The sequence below is a fragment of the Castor canadensis genome, chromosome 12 (assembly GCF_047511655.1).
Source record: "Castor canadensis chromosome 12, mCasCan1.hap1v2, whole genome shotgun sequence".
In the NCBI taxonomy this organism is placed as follows: domain Eukaryota; kingdom Metazoa; phylum Chordata; class Mammalia; order Rodentia; family Castoridae; genus Castor; species Castor canadensis.
The window spans coordinates 88,433,610-88,450,728 of NC_133397.1; positions in this window are offsets into that span (position 1 = coordinate 88,433,610).

Below are 17,119 nucleotides of genomic sequence, written 5' to 3' on the forward strand. Positions count from 1 at the left end.
TGCACCTTTAGTGCAGACCTAGCATTTGAACCTAAAATCAAACTACTGCAATATTACATGTTGCACTATCTTTTATATAAATTACAGCCTACTGATAACTTGAACTAGCTTTAGGGATGGTCTAGGACCAAAGGGAAGAAGCTATGTGATAAGGCAGCATTTGATTGACTGCTCAGGTCCTATAAGAAGGATTTTCCCAGAACCCTCCTGTTATATCAAAATGGCAGGAGACACAGGTATTTATTTGAGCACTAACGAGCATTGCAGATGAAGAAGGGTGATATAGACTATAATGTTTGTCTCTTTTCTCCTATGAGATTACAGAATCAAAAATACAAATTTAGGACTGATAGAGTGGCTCAAGTGGTAGAGTGCCTGCCTAATAAGCATGAAATCCTGAGTTCAAATCTCAGTACCACACACATACATGCAAAAATACAAATTTTAAAACGTATTGCAGAAGATTTCCCCAAATTCAGGGATGTTTTCACATATTAAAAATTATTTATGGGCTGGATGCTATTGACTCACACCTGTAATCCTAGCTATCTAGGGAGCATAGATCAGGAGGATCATGGTTCAAGGCCAGCCCAGACAATTAGTTCAAGAGACCCTATCTCAAAAATACCCAACACAGAAAAGGGCTGGTGGATGGCTCAAGTGGTAGAGCACCTCCTTAGCAAGTGAGTTCAAACCCCAGTACCACGAAAACAAAACAAAAAACAAAAATGACAAAGAAAAAAGTGAGAAATTATGGAACACATATCATGTTTTGAACCCTGTGGCAGTGTATTAGTCCATTTTCCATTACTATAACAAAATATCTGAGGCTGGTTATTAGACACCAAAACAAGTTTATTTAACTCATAGTTTTGTCAAAAATCAGGTAGTCCTATCAGTTTGATTTCTGGTGAGAGCCTTCTGACGTGACAACATGGCTCACTCTTTATAACTGGCTGCCACAGGAACTAACTGGGGTCCTTTGAGAACCACATTAATCTCTTCAGGGGGCAACAGGCCCAGAAACCTAATTGCCTCCCACTAGGCCCCACCTCCTCCTCCGTTTTTTGTTTTTTTTTTTTTTTTTCAGTATTGGGGCTTGAACTCAGGGCCTACACCTTGAACCACTCCACAAGCCCTGTTTCTGTGTTGGGTATTTTTGAGATAGGACCTCTCTAACTATTTGCCTGGCTGGCTTTGAACCACAATCCTCCTAGCTAAGATTATAGACCTGAACCACCAGTGCCTGATGGCTTCACCTCTTAATAGTTGTACTACATCTCATCGTCACCACCTGGGACCAGGCTTCCAGCATCTGAAACTTTCAGGGACATCCTTAAACTACATTACCCATAGCAGCCAGGTACTGAGGAAATATCGTTAATTGAGGCAGATGTTCTCTCTGTCATCCTTTACTTAGGGTAGTGGCAAACGTACCAGTACTTACACAGTTGGTGCTGTTGAGACCAGTGCTACAATGGAGAGCACAAATGGAATATCAGGGAATGTGGCTAGGAGTGAGGAATCAGAGGTGATTCTTTTAAAAAGTAATTGTGATTTACAGGAAGGCCTGAAGGATAAAGAGAGGTTATCTGAATGTGGAGAAGGTGGAACAATATTGGGGAGGGGGGAGTAGAAAAAGGAACAGTGCAAAGGCCCAGGGGCAGGAATGAAGAAACATCCAAGTGACTGGAATGGCTAGAATGGAAGCTGGCAGGGGAGACCTTGGAGGCCAAGTTAAGGATTTTATTCTATCTTAGAAACAGTGAAAAACCAGTGAAGAGTCTAAGGCAAGGGAGTGACAGGAGGGGGCCAGAATGAATGTGGGGCAAAAGAAGATGGAGTGGGCTGCAGTGGTCATTGTGGAGCTAGAGAAAGAGATGGATGGTGATGTCTTGAATATAGAAGCAACAACACTTAGTAAAGTCTTGGGCATGGGAAGTAAAGAAGAGGGTGTCCAAGATGACTCCTGATGTCTAACCTGAGTGGCTACAGATGTTGGCCATTGACCTGGAGGGTTTGGGAGGAAAGAAAATAGTGAATTCAGTTTTGGATATGTTCAGTGAAAGGTGCCTGCATAACCTCCACCGACGACATTGGGAAAAGAGGAAAGGTTGGAGCCGGTGCTAAACATTTGAGAATCAAGTGAATAGGATAAGCCAAGGAGAGAGTTCAGAGTGAGAAAAGTAGAGAGCTCAGGACCGAACTCTGAAGAATTGAGTTGAGAAGGGGAGGATGAGGCAGCAAAGAAATCTAAGTGGCTGGTGAAGCAGGAAAGAAATAGGGACAATAGGATTCTGTGAAGACTGGTAGAGAGAGCCTTTTAAGCAGCTTTCCTTGCTGAGACAAAATATCTGAGATCAACAGCTGATGAGAGGAAAGATTTATTTTGACTGGTAGTTTCAAGACTTCAGCCCTTAGTTGGCTGGCTCCATTGCTTTCAGGTCTGTGGCAAGGTAGAACATCATGGTGGGAGTGCATGACTGAGCAAAGCTGCTCACCTCATGGCAGCCAGAAAGCAAAAAGAGAGAGGAGGAAGGGCATGTTTATCCAGAAATCAGCATCAGCGCCTATCTGTTCTGAAAGCATATTTAGCTTTTGTAGGAAAGGAAAAGGTCCCAGCATGTCTTGTGCCCTCTACTGTTGTATGGATACTAACAACCCAAACCTGCCCACCCGGCTGTTTCAAACAAAACCAAGCAAAACAATGACCACACACAGATGGTAAAATGCAGTCTGATGCTCCTGGCAATATGCATTTGGAATTACAGACATTCCTTGATATCTGTGGGGGACTGGTTACTCAGTTCAAATTTCGATTCTGAAATTCAAGGGTGCTCAAGTTCTTACTGTAAAATGCTGTGGTCTTTGCATATAACTTATGCGTGCCTCCCAGTATACTTTGACAAAGTCAAACAAAAATATAGAGAAGAATCTTCAACAGTGGCAATTTTATTGCTGTCAGGGACACATGTGCAGGTCAGGGTAGGCTGTGGTATGTCTGAGAACAGAGGAAATGTTGGGGGTTGATGAGAACAGAGGAAGCCATGAAAATTGCTTAAAGGAGCTGGCCAGCTCTGACTGCGGAGCACTGTGGTTGCTATGTCAAGCTAGCCTGCAGGTTGAGTTGGCGGTTCTGTGGTCAATTAAATAAAAATAAAAATAGTCTTAAAGATAAGGCTGGCTACTTTGCCGGACTGGCCTAGCAGGACAGTTTCTGCTACAATCATTTGGACCTGAGTCCTTTATCCTGGCCTCATGACTCTATCTTGGATATGTTTTTAGATGGACTGTTTTTACTCGTATGCTCTTTTTTTTATTTTAAGTCATGTTTAAATACCTAAAGCAATGTTGTTATACACAGAGTATAAAAACAATCTAGTTGAGAAAAGAAAATTACCTTTATTTAGAGCTATTTAGAATTGCAATCTGAGAAAACACAGATTCAAGCAGACTTGAAAATAAATGTGCACCCCAGTTTTACAAAATGGCAGCCATATTTATAGCTTTGAACTATACAATGAGTCAGCAATTACATCACCTGTTCCCGACTACGGGAAGTATGATTGGTGCTGGTAAAAGTTAAGATGTCTTGTAAGAATGGGATTGAATTTGTTCTGCTTTTAGGTAACTTGGAGAAAGGGATCCCTTGTTCAGAAGGTCAGCAAAGGTCAACAAACAATGATTCATGGAACTGTGGTTTGGCCCAAGCCAAAGGTCAGCTCAAATATAGAGGCAGGGGTTGTGGCAATGTGTCAGCAGTCCAGTTCCAAGGTTCAGCTGTGGTCCTGCTGTCTAAGATGTGATTTAACAACGGCCTCCCACCTCCATTTTAAGTGCCCTGAACCAATGTGCTGCATTCTGATTTTCTTCCTTAACACTGTTATACCATATCAGACAGTACAATGACAAGAAAATGTAACAATTCTAAGAAAAAATGTCGTGGTTTTTTTTCCGGTACATTACAGATGAGATTTTTAAAAATATTTTCTACTTGTAGTTGATTTAATCTGTGGATGAGAAAACCATGGGCCAGCATGAATTTAAGAGCCTTCAGTCCCACTGCAACAGCCACCAAAGACAAAATAAGACAAATGTAGGAACATGTCCTGCATCTTCCTAGCACAGTGATAAGTGAAATGCCCTTTAAGTTCAGAGAAATGATTTCTATTTTTTTTCTGAAGGCTACAAAGGAACTTTATAAAAAAATATTAGCAGAAATCCAAATGAAAGAGAAAAACTTACCATAATCCCATTTGCTCAACGCATGAATTTTGTTTGTTTATTTGTTTTCCAGATTCTCAACCAGTTCTGGTCCATAAGCCAGATTCATAATTTTCAAAAACAGTCTATTTCTATGTAAACTTCTTTTGGTGTTGACCTGAAAGGCTTATCCTTTCAGGGATAAGTCTTTTGGAAGGGCAATCTCTGTTTCAGGATAGGACTATTAACACCTCCTCCTAGCACCCTTCACCAGGTACTTAAGCACCTGCCCTAATAATGAACTGCAGGTTGTTTACCCTAGCTCCTGTCTTTCCTCTCAGTTTGCCACAGTGCCTAACTTCTGCATGAGAGACTCTTTCTGGGAGATTAAGACATTGTGTCTCACTGCAGTACAGAATGGCAGGGGTTACACAAGGTCTTAGAGGCCATCTTGTCAGTGCCCCTGACTCATGGCTGCTATTCTCTGTTTGCTTACTTCCAGGACTTGGAAACTCACTGCTGGAAGGCTCAGATGGACTCAGCACACACCCTGGGATGAATTCATTCATTAACCCCTAGCCCTTCATATGAACTAATTCTGATCAGAGAGCATGGCCAAAAGAGGCCTGACCAGGCTGGGTACTGCAGTGGGATTTAGGGGACCCAGATGCCCCTTGGGTTACAAGCTGAGTGCCTGGCAAGTTGTGAGTGAGCAGACAGTATGGAGAGAAGGCCTTGTTGTTACCGTGACCCTGAGAGGCCCTGCTCGGCAGCTCCGAGGGACATTCTGCTTTCATACTGTTGGGATTAAAGACCCTATGGTGTCAAAAACAGACACATGAGAGACAGAGAATCTTGACGAGGCAATTTCTTTTGATCAAAAGGGTGCAAGCATGTACTTACTCCAGCTGAGCACAAAATGGCTGACCTCCTTACATCCCTGACAGAGTTGTTTCTGCCCCTAACCCAGGATTGTACAGGTCAAAGGTTCACAATCTCCCTCAATTGGCTAAAAGGCTTGGGGGATGGGTTGGGGCATACAGTTTGGTGGGCAATGGAGTTGTACAGGAATCCTGAAGAAGCAGCAAGGACCCTTTAAACATTCAAGCCACCTAAGATGGCGACCTGAGGAATTTTTATGTAATCTAAGAGGGTAACAAATACTTTGATAGAAAAGATCATTTTTCTTACAATACCAGCTGATATGTCCTTATTCACAGCAAAACACCTTATCTCCTCCTTGTACCCTGGACAAGGCCATGACCCCTTGATCAGATTATTCCATTTAGAGCATAGTAAACACTTGCAGCTCCCTTTAGTGTATACTATATGGAGGGCCCTGTCACCTGTTCAAATTCCTGGAGTACCTCCTGTAGTCACTGGAAAGCTAAAATTGACATTTCTCAGGCTTCCTTGCAATCAGGGCTCTGATTGTGACTCAGAATCTACCAGTGAGATACTCAAGTAAGGACCAGGAGTGATGAGGAGAGGACAAGATAGTCATTTTGCCAGCTGGGATGCCTCCAATGCAGTGAGCTCTGTGATCACCACAGTCTGACAGATGGATTTCTGCTAGGTATTATTCCTAAAATCTTCCCCTAGAGTGAACTTCTCCAGATTCTTCAGTGACTTTGTAAAGGGAGGAAGACTCAATTGTGAGTCCATTGAACTAGCCAGAGTAGCTTCCGATGTTTCAAAGACAATCATTTTTTTAATGTACTCTCAAATATCACTTGATATAATATCTTCGTAAGTACTCACTTACTGATGTCCTAATTCACTCCTATTATATTATATGCAGTTGGCCCTCTGTATATATGGGTTCTGCATCCACAATTTCAACCAACTCATATCAAAAACATTCAGAAAAACATTGCATTGTACTGAACATGCACAGACTTTTTTCTGCCATTATTCCTTAAACAGTACAGTATAGCAAGTATTTATATAGTGCTTACATTGTATTAGGTGTCATAAGTCATCTGGAAATGATTTAAAGTATGTGGGAGGATGAGCACAGGATATATGCAAATACTAAGCCATTTTATAGAAGGGACTTGAGCATCTGTGGATAGTGTTGTCCATGGAGGATATGGGAAATAATATACTGTGGATACCACTGTAGGACAACTATACAGGTATATACATATCCATGGAGATATGTATAGGTATGTATGTGTGTATGAAGTCTCATTTAACATCAGAACAATTTCAGATGTAGCATTGAAGGAGGGTGCTTGCTGGTCACTGTCCTAACTCCATTTTGTCTTTCTTTGGCTCTATTTTTGTCTCTTTAACCTTTTCTTCCTGAGACTCCTACAGTCACTTTGAATTTCAGGAATGACGGGACTGGTCCATAAACATCTTGTGAGAAGACTGAAATCTACCAGCCCCAGGTAGATGACTTTCTTAACATGACAAAGCCCTGCCTGACCAATCCTGAGATAATTATCTACCAGACCTGTTTGACCAACACTGATCAACTATGCATGCTTCTTGTCCTTTCTCAATGTAATCTGTAAGCTCAAGTCAATACCCCAAATACAGACCTGGGACCCCCGAACCTCTTTATCTGTTCTTCCCATTGTGGCCATATTTGATTAAATTTCCTTTCTCTGCCCTTCACCACTACTCATCTCTTTAATTGGAATATTGGGACTGGTGCCTGAATGTAGTCTGTTAGTACTCCTGGAATCTGGCCTTTTGCCCTAAAACCCTGGTAATAAACTTTAAAGAGCCAAGCCAGAAGAAAATACTCCCCTTAGGCATTATCCCTTCACATAGAGCTGACCTCAGAGGAAGAGGACCAAAAGGAAGGCCTCATGCAGTTGCCAAAAATCACATTTACTTTGGGGTCCCTCCCTTCTTCCCACTTTCAGCCAGCACTGGCTGCTTTTTACTGTATTCTGGTAAGGCAGAGAAATGAACATTTGGACTCTGCAGGTCCTGAAGTCCGACCTTCCAGGGAAGTTCTCCCTACTGGTGCACTTCTGACCTTGCCCTTCCTTTTCCTTGTCCTTTGAGGGCTTTTTTTAACCATTTGTGTTCATTTGAATGAATTTGGGTGTTGCCACTTGTTTGACAGGGGTCTTTGAAGCTCTGTGTTAGTAACTAGTGGGGAAGGGGTGTAAAGTACACAGAGAAACCAGGGTGTTTTGTGATTTGCATACAAATGAAAAGCACTATCTCTTGGTGCCTCTTAGGGAGAATTCTAGCCAACTACTCTATTTATAATTATAAACCTATTACTAAAAAAAGACAAAAGAATTATTTATCTAAAAATGCACTCTGAATCAGTGTAATTGTTTTATGTGTCATTTCTGTATTATTTTATTACCGTGTGTCTATGATGATTGACTTGGTGGAGGCTAAAAATCTAATGGATGCAGAAATTGTCCTGTATATCTACATGAGGGTCCCTGGAATCCAAAGAGGTGAGACAAATGCTCTCTCAGCCCACTCAGGGTGAATTTAGGTGGCCAGGGTCTTAACAGAGGTGTATGGCGGGGGGGGGGGTGTCTGACCCCAAGACATGTAACAGTCTCATAGGGAATCACATTAAAAGAATATATGCCATTTCTGGGTTGGAATGACCCCAACAGCTCATCTGGAAGGTGCACACAAAGTGGTCACCTGACATCTTGAGCTACTTTACACCCCTTGGTGTTGGGGTTTTTGGGGACACATAAAAGGGGATATCTGGCCCATCAGTGACTCTCTGGAAGGAATCCCCATTAAGCAGCACACTTTACTGACCCAAAACACTTCCCTAGCTTTGAGTCTTGCTTTAGCCATGAGGATGAGCCTCTAGCAAAATGAGTCCCAAAACAGCACTGGGAGAAAGTTAATCTGCCCATGGAATTCCTGGAAATAAGCAACTAGTGTACATATGGTCGCTTCATTTTTACATTTTTAAGTCATCTTATGCACATCTAAGTTGATATTCTTGGCATGTTTAATTTATGATATATATTTTTTTGCCTCTGTGTGTGTATCTTTAGGGTAATTCTTGGACTGCAGTTTTAGAATTAATATAGAGAGGATCTGTTTTTTCACTTTTCTTCTGCACTCAGGGATGAAAAACAAAAAGGAAGGGGGGAGTGGTTGATGATCTTAAAACCAAGCTATTGGTTGGTTGTAATACTGCGTGGGTACAGGCCTGCAAATGACACTTAAAGCTTAACCATGAGGACAGGTGATCTTGCTCTGTTTCGTTCTGCCATAAACGCAATTTGGATTCAACTCTCTTTTTGTATTACATGTTTGGGTCTATTAACTAATGCCTTTTCATGAATTGCTAACACATAGAGAAACAGTTTGGGATTGTTTTCTTCCTGGGTCTTAATTAAAATACAAGATTACGAAGAGTTCTTTTATTTTATTAGGAAAGGAAATAATTTTACATAAATTTAAAAGTCCTATGAATGTTGTTTTAAAGGCAAATTAGAAAAAAAAGGACCACTAAGTAAGAGAAAGAGGGATAAGAAGGTTTGGGAATATATTTGGGGAGAAGCCAAGGAGAAAAGGAAATGCTTTTGGATGAGAAAAGGTTTTGTAAAGTAAGGTTTGTCCTAAAGTAAAGGATTGTTCCAAATGGAAAGCGAAGGCTAGGGACAAAAAACCCAGAAGCCTTAAAAAGTTACAAAGTATTGAGATAGAAGGGCCGCTGGAAACCTCTATTATTACCTCCTGATGACCTTAAAGGGTGGAAAAAAGAAAAACACAGGACCAACTGGAATAGGGATGGTACAAGGACTGACCAATCAAAATGTTGCAAGTACAGCCAACCAAAAATGCTGCTTCCTTCACACTTAATTAGCATAGAGATTGAACAATGGCTTGGAGAAAATGGATAAAAGCCTTGGACCACATCACTTCTGGGGTACCCTCTTTTGGCACCCTCCCAACTTTGGAGGTTCTACTCTCCCTCTTTACACTTTTCTATCTCAATAAACTCTCCTGCTTTACTTGTTGTTATTGTGTGTGAAGTTCACTCTTTGGCTTCGTGAGATAAGAACCCGAGCCAGCAAGGTCGAGTGGAGGCTCTGGGTCCTTCACAGATCTCCCGTTTCAGTATCTGAGTAGGGTCCTAAAAAGTTAAGTAAAAGATGGAGCTTTTAAAAGGTTTGTGGGTGTGTGATTAAGTTGGTTATAATTAATAAGTTATCTAAAGGATTTTCGAAAGTCAAAATTTAATGCCCTGATATAAAACTAGAACTTAATTGCCTATGTCTAAAGCAACAAGGCTTTCTTTAAAACATTATTCTGCTCTTCGTAGCATTTGCAAAAACTGACTTTGATGGCAAAGATTTTGTTTTTTATCAAGATAATCGCTGTTTTCTCTAATTCTATAAAGCTTTTGACTATTTAGGAAACTGAGTCTTAACAAAATCAAACTTCCTTAAATAGCTGTTTATGTCTTTTAAATGACCACTTTATAACTCTAAGTACACAATTAAATAAACAGCTGTTATTTTAGTTTATTGGTCTATGTCTTTGATGAAGACATGTAGAGTTGTGTGTCTGAATTTTATTTAAATACATTGCAAAAGTTTTCAGAGTTAAAAGTATGGAAGTTTAATGCATGCAAAGTGACCAAAGTACTCTTTTGAACAACATGCACTGCATCTGGATATTCAAGATATAAAATTGTTGATAAAACTTAGGTTATTTCTGTGATTTGTCATCAATATAATTCAGGGGGAAAAGTCCTCTGCCTTTTGGGCAGTTCTGCTATTTAAAATGTGGCTGCTTCTATTTGCCTTGACTAAGGGAGTATATTATTGTACACAAGAGATGCATATAAGCATCTAGCACTTTTCCCTAACTTTGGAGACCTAAAGATTTGAATTTTGTCAAGTGCTATATACCTGTTATCCTACTGAGCCAGAGATTCTAAATTTTCCTTCAAAAGTCAAAGCTAAATTAATATATAAAGTACTTCTGTATAGCTGTGATACTAATTATTACTGGCTCCTTTGTACATTAAATGTATTTATGTTCCCCAAGTATATAAGCCTTGTAAAATGCAAAGCTTAAGGCTGGCAGAATGGTTCAAGTGATAGAGCACCTGCTTAGCAAGTGTGAGGCTCTGAGTTCAAACCCCAGTATCACAAAAAAATAAAATAAAAAGCAAAGCTTAGAAGAACACTTCACTGTGCTGCTGCATCCCAACTAAAATTTTTAGTGGTTTGAGGCTTTTCCTGGCTTGTGTTCATATTGTATCATTCCTGTTACCTTTAAGCAAAGATAATCAGACATGCCCAAACACTGTACACTCCAAGCAGTGCCATTTTAATAATTAAAAGAATTAGACATTGATCATTTGGAAAGTACATATATAAACAAGTACATATACTTCATTTTCATTTTTCCATTTACTCTTGAAAGACAAAATTAAATAGGAGCCTATGTATTTATTGACATGATGTAGATGAAAATACCACTCTTTACACTGAATTAGAATTTAAATATATTTTGAGAAGTTAATAAAGATGCTTGATGGTCCAGATATAATGCTGTTAATCACAATTATTATCCTAAAATGCTGTATGCAATGGAAATAACTAGGTTGTTTTGTCAATTGCTGAACTTTCTTCCAAATTCTAACCACGTTTCTTCTAAGTCTTTTGTCATCCACAGTTTTGATCCTTCTCCAAACAAATTCATGGATTATGACTCTAACAAGAACTCATTTTTCAAATTAGTTTTTCCTTAAATATTTGCTCTCATTGGTTTCATTTTGCATTTTTCTTGTAAAACTTTGTAAAACTCTTGTCTGTTGACATTCTGCAGAAGTACAACTTATAACAAAACTCCCTGAGCATTATGCTGATACGCTAGGAGAAACGGAATTAAACTTAAGAATGGACTCCAGGTAAGCTGAGTCTAAAAGCCACTCTTTTAAACCTCTTAGTTGATTGACTTTTGCCAAAAGTCCAGTTGACTTATTGATTTCAATAAGCCTAGCTGTCTGTCTCCCCCACCTCTATGTGGGATCAAATCAGACAAACCAGGACAAACCTCATCTCAGCGAAGAGGGACAATTAAAAACTAAACCACAGGATAACTAATCATCAATGTCTTCAGAGAAAATTGGTCAGAGACAAGACTTGTCAGAATCAAAATGGAGCCATGCCTGGTGTGGTGGTACACACCTGTAATCCATCACTCAAGAAACTAATGTAGGAGGATTGTGATGAATTTGAAGGCAGTCTTGGCTACATTGTGAGTTTGAGGCCAACCAGAACTACATAGGAAGGTCCTATCACAAAAAAAAAAAAAAAGAAAAAGAAATCACTTGTGCCAACACTTCCACAAGTAACTAAAGCCAAGAGGTTCTGAAGAAAGCATTCTTGTGCGTGGTTACCTCATATGAAAGCTCTTCCACCAGACACCTCCACACAGGTCTTTGAGCAAAGGCCTTCTATTTAACTAGACAAAAACAAATGATTATTTCCACTGATTCCAAACATGTTTCTAATAGACCATGCTCATGGAGTTATTTAAAAGAAAAGAGGACCTCCCACACAATTTAATTGTGTATCTTCTGACTTTCTATCTTTCTTTACTCTGCTTTATGATGGTGTTTCTACTGGTAGGTTTCACCAGCTGGCTCTTCTCACTTACATACTTCACCATTACAACTTGCCCCCTTCTCATGTGCTAGTTTATCACCTGGACAGGAAAACCTACAAAGCCAAATTGGCTGACACCCTAATTCCCTCAAGACTGAGAAATGTTTAAACACAAGGAGGGAATTTTAACAGGTACTTTTGCTACAAAGCCCTGTCTCCTCAGTTGGGCCCACAAGTTAAAACAGATAAAAGCTTGGTATCCCTGCCTTCATTTTGCATCTGTCTCCTTCGTCTGAAAACATTGGGTCAGATCCCTGCTTAACTCTGCATGTAGGCACGTTAATAACTCAATATGTGTTTGTCTGAAAAATAGTGATACCTAACTATCTCAGTCCCCTCTGAGGCTGAAGATACAGGAAGCAAAGTTTTCTGACCCTTTCAAAGTCTTCCATTCAAAGATTCTCCTGGCGCCCCCTATCAGCAGGAAGTAGTTACTGAAGAAAATGACCTTCAGCCTTAGCACCGGGCCCCTCACCCACAGAAATGGAATTATGACTAGACAGTGGAATTTGATGGAGGATACCAGTCACTAACTCTATTTTGTTCCTCTCTAGCTGTATTTTTGCCTCTTTAATATTTTCCTCATGAGTCTCTCTCTCTTTTTCTCTCTCTCTCTTACATACATATGTGCATACACACACACACACACACACACGCACACATCCCTTGGATTCCAGGAATGACAGGGCTGATGAATAAATATTTTGTGACAAGAGTCATATCTACCCCCAGGTAGCAATGACTTTCTTAGCACGGGTATTTCCTGACCAGTCCTGAGATAATGATCCACCAGGTTGCAGTTTGACCAAGACAGGTTAACAAGGCATGCTTCTTGCCCTTTTCCCTTATAACTGGAAATTCATATCAGTACCCCATGATGGACTTGGAGTCACTAAACCTCTTTACCTGTTCTTCCTGATGTAGTCATGTTCTATTAAATCTTTCCCCGTCCTTCGCCACTACTTATCTCTTTAATTGGCATATTGGGATGGGTAGCTGAGCCTAGTTTGTTGGGACTCTTGGAAATGAGGCTTTTCCCTAAAACTCTAGTAATAGCATTATTTTTATTTTGGAGATAAAGAAATCAGGACTCACATTTTATAGCTAGTATATGGCAAATAAAACTATCAAACTTTGGGGAGGGGCTAAATTATTCAGATTATAATATCTGCTCTCTGTATCACCCAGGAAAAGTGGGCTTTGCGATATCTACCTAGTCATTTTAGTCCAGGCTTTTTTCAGGTGGTATGAAAGGCTTAATTTTCTGTGGCTATCATTGCAAATGCTGCTTATGCTTACTTAAAAGAGTGAATGGCCTGAAACAGGGATACTGTGCCCTGGTAGCTGACCTGGCCCCAACTCCACACGGGCCTGCACATCCACTATCTGCAGTTTCAGAAGGAATTGTACCCCAAGTGCAGATGTCCAAATTCCCCCTACAACATAATTAGAAATAAAGCCCAGCTAGTTCCACCCTTATATCAAAAGAAGAAACAGATTAGATCATGGTCCCTCAAACTCCCAAGGAAGAAATCAGGCTTGGGTCTGGGACCCTAGAACCTGAAGTGTGCTCCAGATCCAGGCTGCCACCTGCAAACTGACCACCATCAGACAGGTTAGGAGGTACACTGATGCTGCCTCCATTGTCCCTTTCCTGGAATGGCTGCTGTTAATACCAGTTGGTGTGGTCAGCATTTCCATTCAAGATCATATTGTCAGGGCTTTACTTTTAAGTCAGGCATAAAAATGAGCCTTGAACTGAAACTTGGAAACAGGGCAATTAACATATTTGAAAGGAAGCCAACTGGTCTTTTGTTGTTCTGTGGGGCAGAAGGAGCTCTTCCATGCTCTTTTAAAGGACAAAATGGGTCTGTGTTTGGGGCATTTAAAAATAAGCAGTATTTATACACAGAGGCTTAGGAGAAAATTGTCTTATGGGTGCCAGGATGCTGTCCGTACCAGGGGCTGCTAGACCTCCACAGATTCCCTCTCTCCACTGACCAAAAGGAACCAGAGCACTTTAATGTGAAAATTGAAGCCAAGGAACTTTGTGTTTATAAAGTAGAGCTGGTGCAAGTGGCCAAGTCCACGGCTGCCTTCCAGAATGCCCCTAGGGAAAATGCTTACCAGTCCACTGGCAAGTATTTACTGAGGGCCTTTTCCCTATAAGATACCAGTGAGTCAGAGTTGTGGGGATGGGGTTGGGGAGTGATAAGGAAAGAAGCTTGCCGTGTATGAGAGAGGAGCAGCTGTATCTAGAAGTATGACAAGCACAAGGCTAATCCGTGCTTCTCAGTAATGAAAGAACCAGACCCAAATGTGATTAGAAGTACAAAGAGATACCATGCAGGGCTGGTGTATGTGTTGGAGTGGGGTGAAAAGGGGATCACTGGTTAGCTGAGTGACCTTACTTACTAGATGTGACCTACTTACTTGACAGATTTCTGAGTAACAAATTTGTGGAAGTACCAAAACTATGAGAAAACTAAAAGGAAAAAAAAAAAAAAGACTGCAGAGTGGTAGAGACAAAATGAGATGATGCATGTCAAGTGGTTAGCAGATGGTAATTATCATTTTTAAATGACAGGTACATTGGTTTGGGAGTTAAATAGTCACAAAGCCTTGAAGGTACAGGCAGCAAATAGGAGGAAGCTAATGCTGAGATTCAGTGACAGAGAGATGTAAACCCTGAGGACCCCTCTCTCATTTAGTGCACACTAAGGATATAACTGCTGGTTAATTTTTCTTCCTGTGTATGAACAGAACAAACATTTTTTACAGGCTATTTCACATATACAGATTAATAGAATTAACTAGGGTTGAAAGATAGGTCCATAGTAAAATTTATTTATACTAAAACTTATTCATTGTTTATCTGAAATTCAATTTAAGTGGATTCTCTGTATTTTGCATGTATGCATGTACTGTCTGTCAGACTATACCCAAAACCCAAGACTCAGAAGTAACAAATGCTAATATTTTGCTGTCTTACCTTGAGTGCTTTTATATTTTCAATAGGAAGTCACTGCTCACAGTTGAAATCTCATTTAATTTTGCCAGTGACTTTTCTCCTTCCATTCCACATACACACCATTCTCTTCCAAAAACGTCCATTTTTATATTAGTGATATGTGGGCATTTTTATGCTTTTGCTATAGGGGTCTAGAAACAAAATAGACTCTTATTTTTCGTGCTTTGTGGATTTTCACCAATGATATCTTACTGTATTTTTTTCTGCCACATAATTTTATTTTGAACATAAAATATGTGTTACAAAATATTGTATATTCTATCTGTAATATGTGCAACTATCCCATGGGACCATGGACAGCTGGTTCTAGGACTCCCAGAGATGCCAAAACCTGCAGATGCCCAAAGGTAGTACCGTGTTTGCAGACGACTACCCACGTCCTCCTGTGCATGGTGAAACACTTCTAGATTATTCACAATACCTAATACAACGGAAATGCTGTGGAAATAGTTGCTACATTGTATTGTTTAGAGAAAACAATAAGAAAAATAAGTTCATACATGTTTAGTACAGACACATTTTTCTGAATATTTTTGACACATAGTTGAATGCGTGCACATATAACACATACAGAGGGCAATGGTACCTACGGTAACAAAGCCGTGCCCACACCTAGCAGAAGTAGACCATCGCCAGTACTTCTGAAACGTCCATGTGCTCCCTTCCCAGTTCCATCATTCTGACCCCCATGAAAGGTAATTGCTTTCTTGGGTTGAATGTTTATTTCTTTATAGCTTTTAGCAATATGTAACTCTGAATGATACATGTTTAGTTTTGAATGTGTTTAAACTGTATTTAGGATAGAGTGTCACATTGTATATATTCTTCTGAGACTTTTGACTTCACATATTTGTGAGTGTGATGGATAATCTCGGTTGTCAACTTGACTGCACTGAGAGATGCCTACAAAATTGGCAAAGCACATTTCTCAGTGTGTCTGTGAGGGCGTTTCAAGACATGATTGGTGGTGGATCAGCAAGATGAATGTATATGACACCATCCAAAGACTGGGGGCTTGGATGAAACAAAAAAGTGGAAAAGGGAGAAGCTCATGTGTTATGTATCACATGCTTGCTCTTTCTTGAGCAGATGCTTTTTTTGCTGTTGCCTCACTCATGGACGTCTTTAACCTTTGAATGTGGCCATGCACCCACATCTCTCCAAGGAACTTCTAAGTTTTTTGCCTCAAACTGGGGCTGCATCATTGTTCAGAGGCTTCCAGGTTCTTGGACTGAGTATCTATTAATTTCCTCAGCCTGAAGATAGCCTGTTGGACAATTCTGCCTCTGGTCATGTAAGCCAATTTAATAACCTCCTTTTACAATTATATATATATAATTGAGTGAAGTGGATCAGTGGTATAGAGGACTCCAGGACATCCAGGAACTTACACGTGTCAGTTCTGATTTGTTCTCTTAACATGGCAGGCTTTAGGGTCATTGCTGGAGTCTGCATTATATAATATACAACAATATGTATTCCACTGGTTATGTTCCACTGGAGATTCCTTACTAATACAGTGACATTTATTGATGTTGAGTAGTTGGTTCATTGGTTCATTGATGTTTTAATTGCTGCATAATATTCTACTGGATAAGTATAACACATCTTGTCCTGCTGAGGGATATTTAAGTTGTTTCAAGTTTTTGCCACTAGAAACATTGCTGTCAAAAACAGTATTATATTTTTCACTAAAATATATACATATGATAATACATGTAGATAGATACATATGTGTAATATACTTTTATAAATGTATGTATGTAATATACGGTATATGTATATGAAGAATTTCTTTCTAGCAAATACCTAAGAGTGGAATTTCTGGGTCCTTATAATTATTTTCAAAGTGGTTCTAGTAGTATATACCCTTACCTAGGTTCTGACCAGTTTATACCTCTACCAAAAGTGGATAAGTATTTCAGGTGTTTCACAGTTCTTCCAACTCAGGACAAAATGATGTCTTGCTTTGACCAAAATTTCTATTTCTCTGATACTAATGAGGTTGATCATCTTTTCATTTTTGTGGCCATTTTAGCTGCTTTCTGTGCAGGCAAAGTTTCATCCTTTTCTAGCTTTCTATTGGGCATGTCATTTTTCTTATTGATTTGTAAAAACTCTTTATATATTCTGGATATCAACCTTTTATTTGATATGTATTTTCAATTATTTTGGGCTTGTGGCTTGACTTTTTACTTTTTATGTTGTTTTCTGATAAGGAAACATTCTCACTTTTAATGTAGAAAAT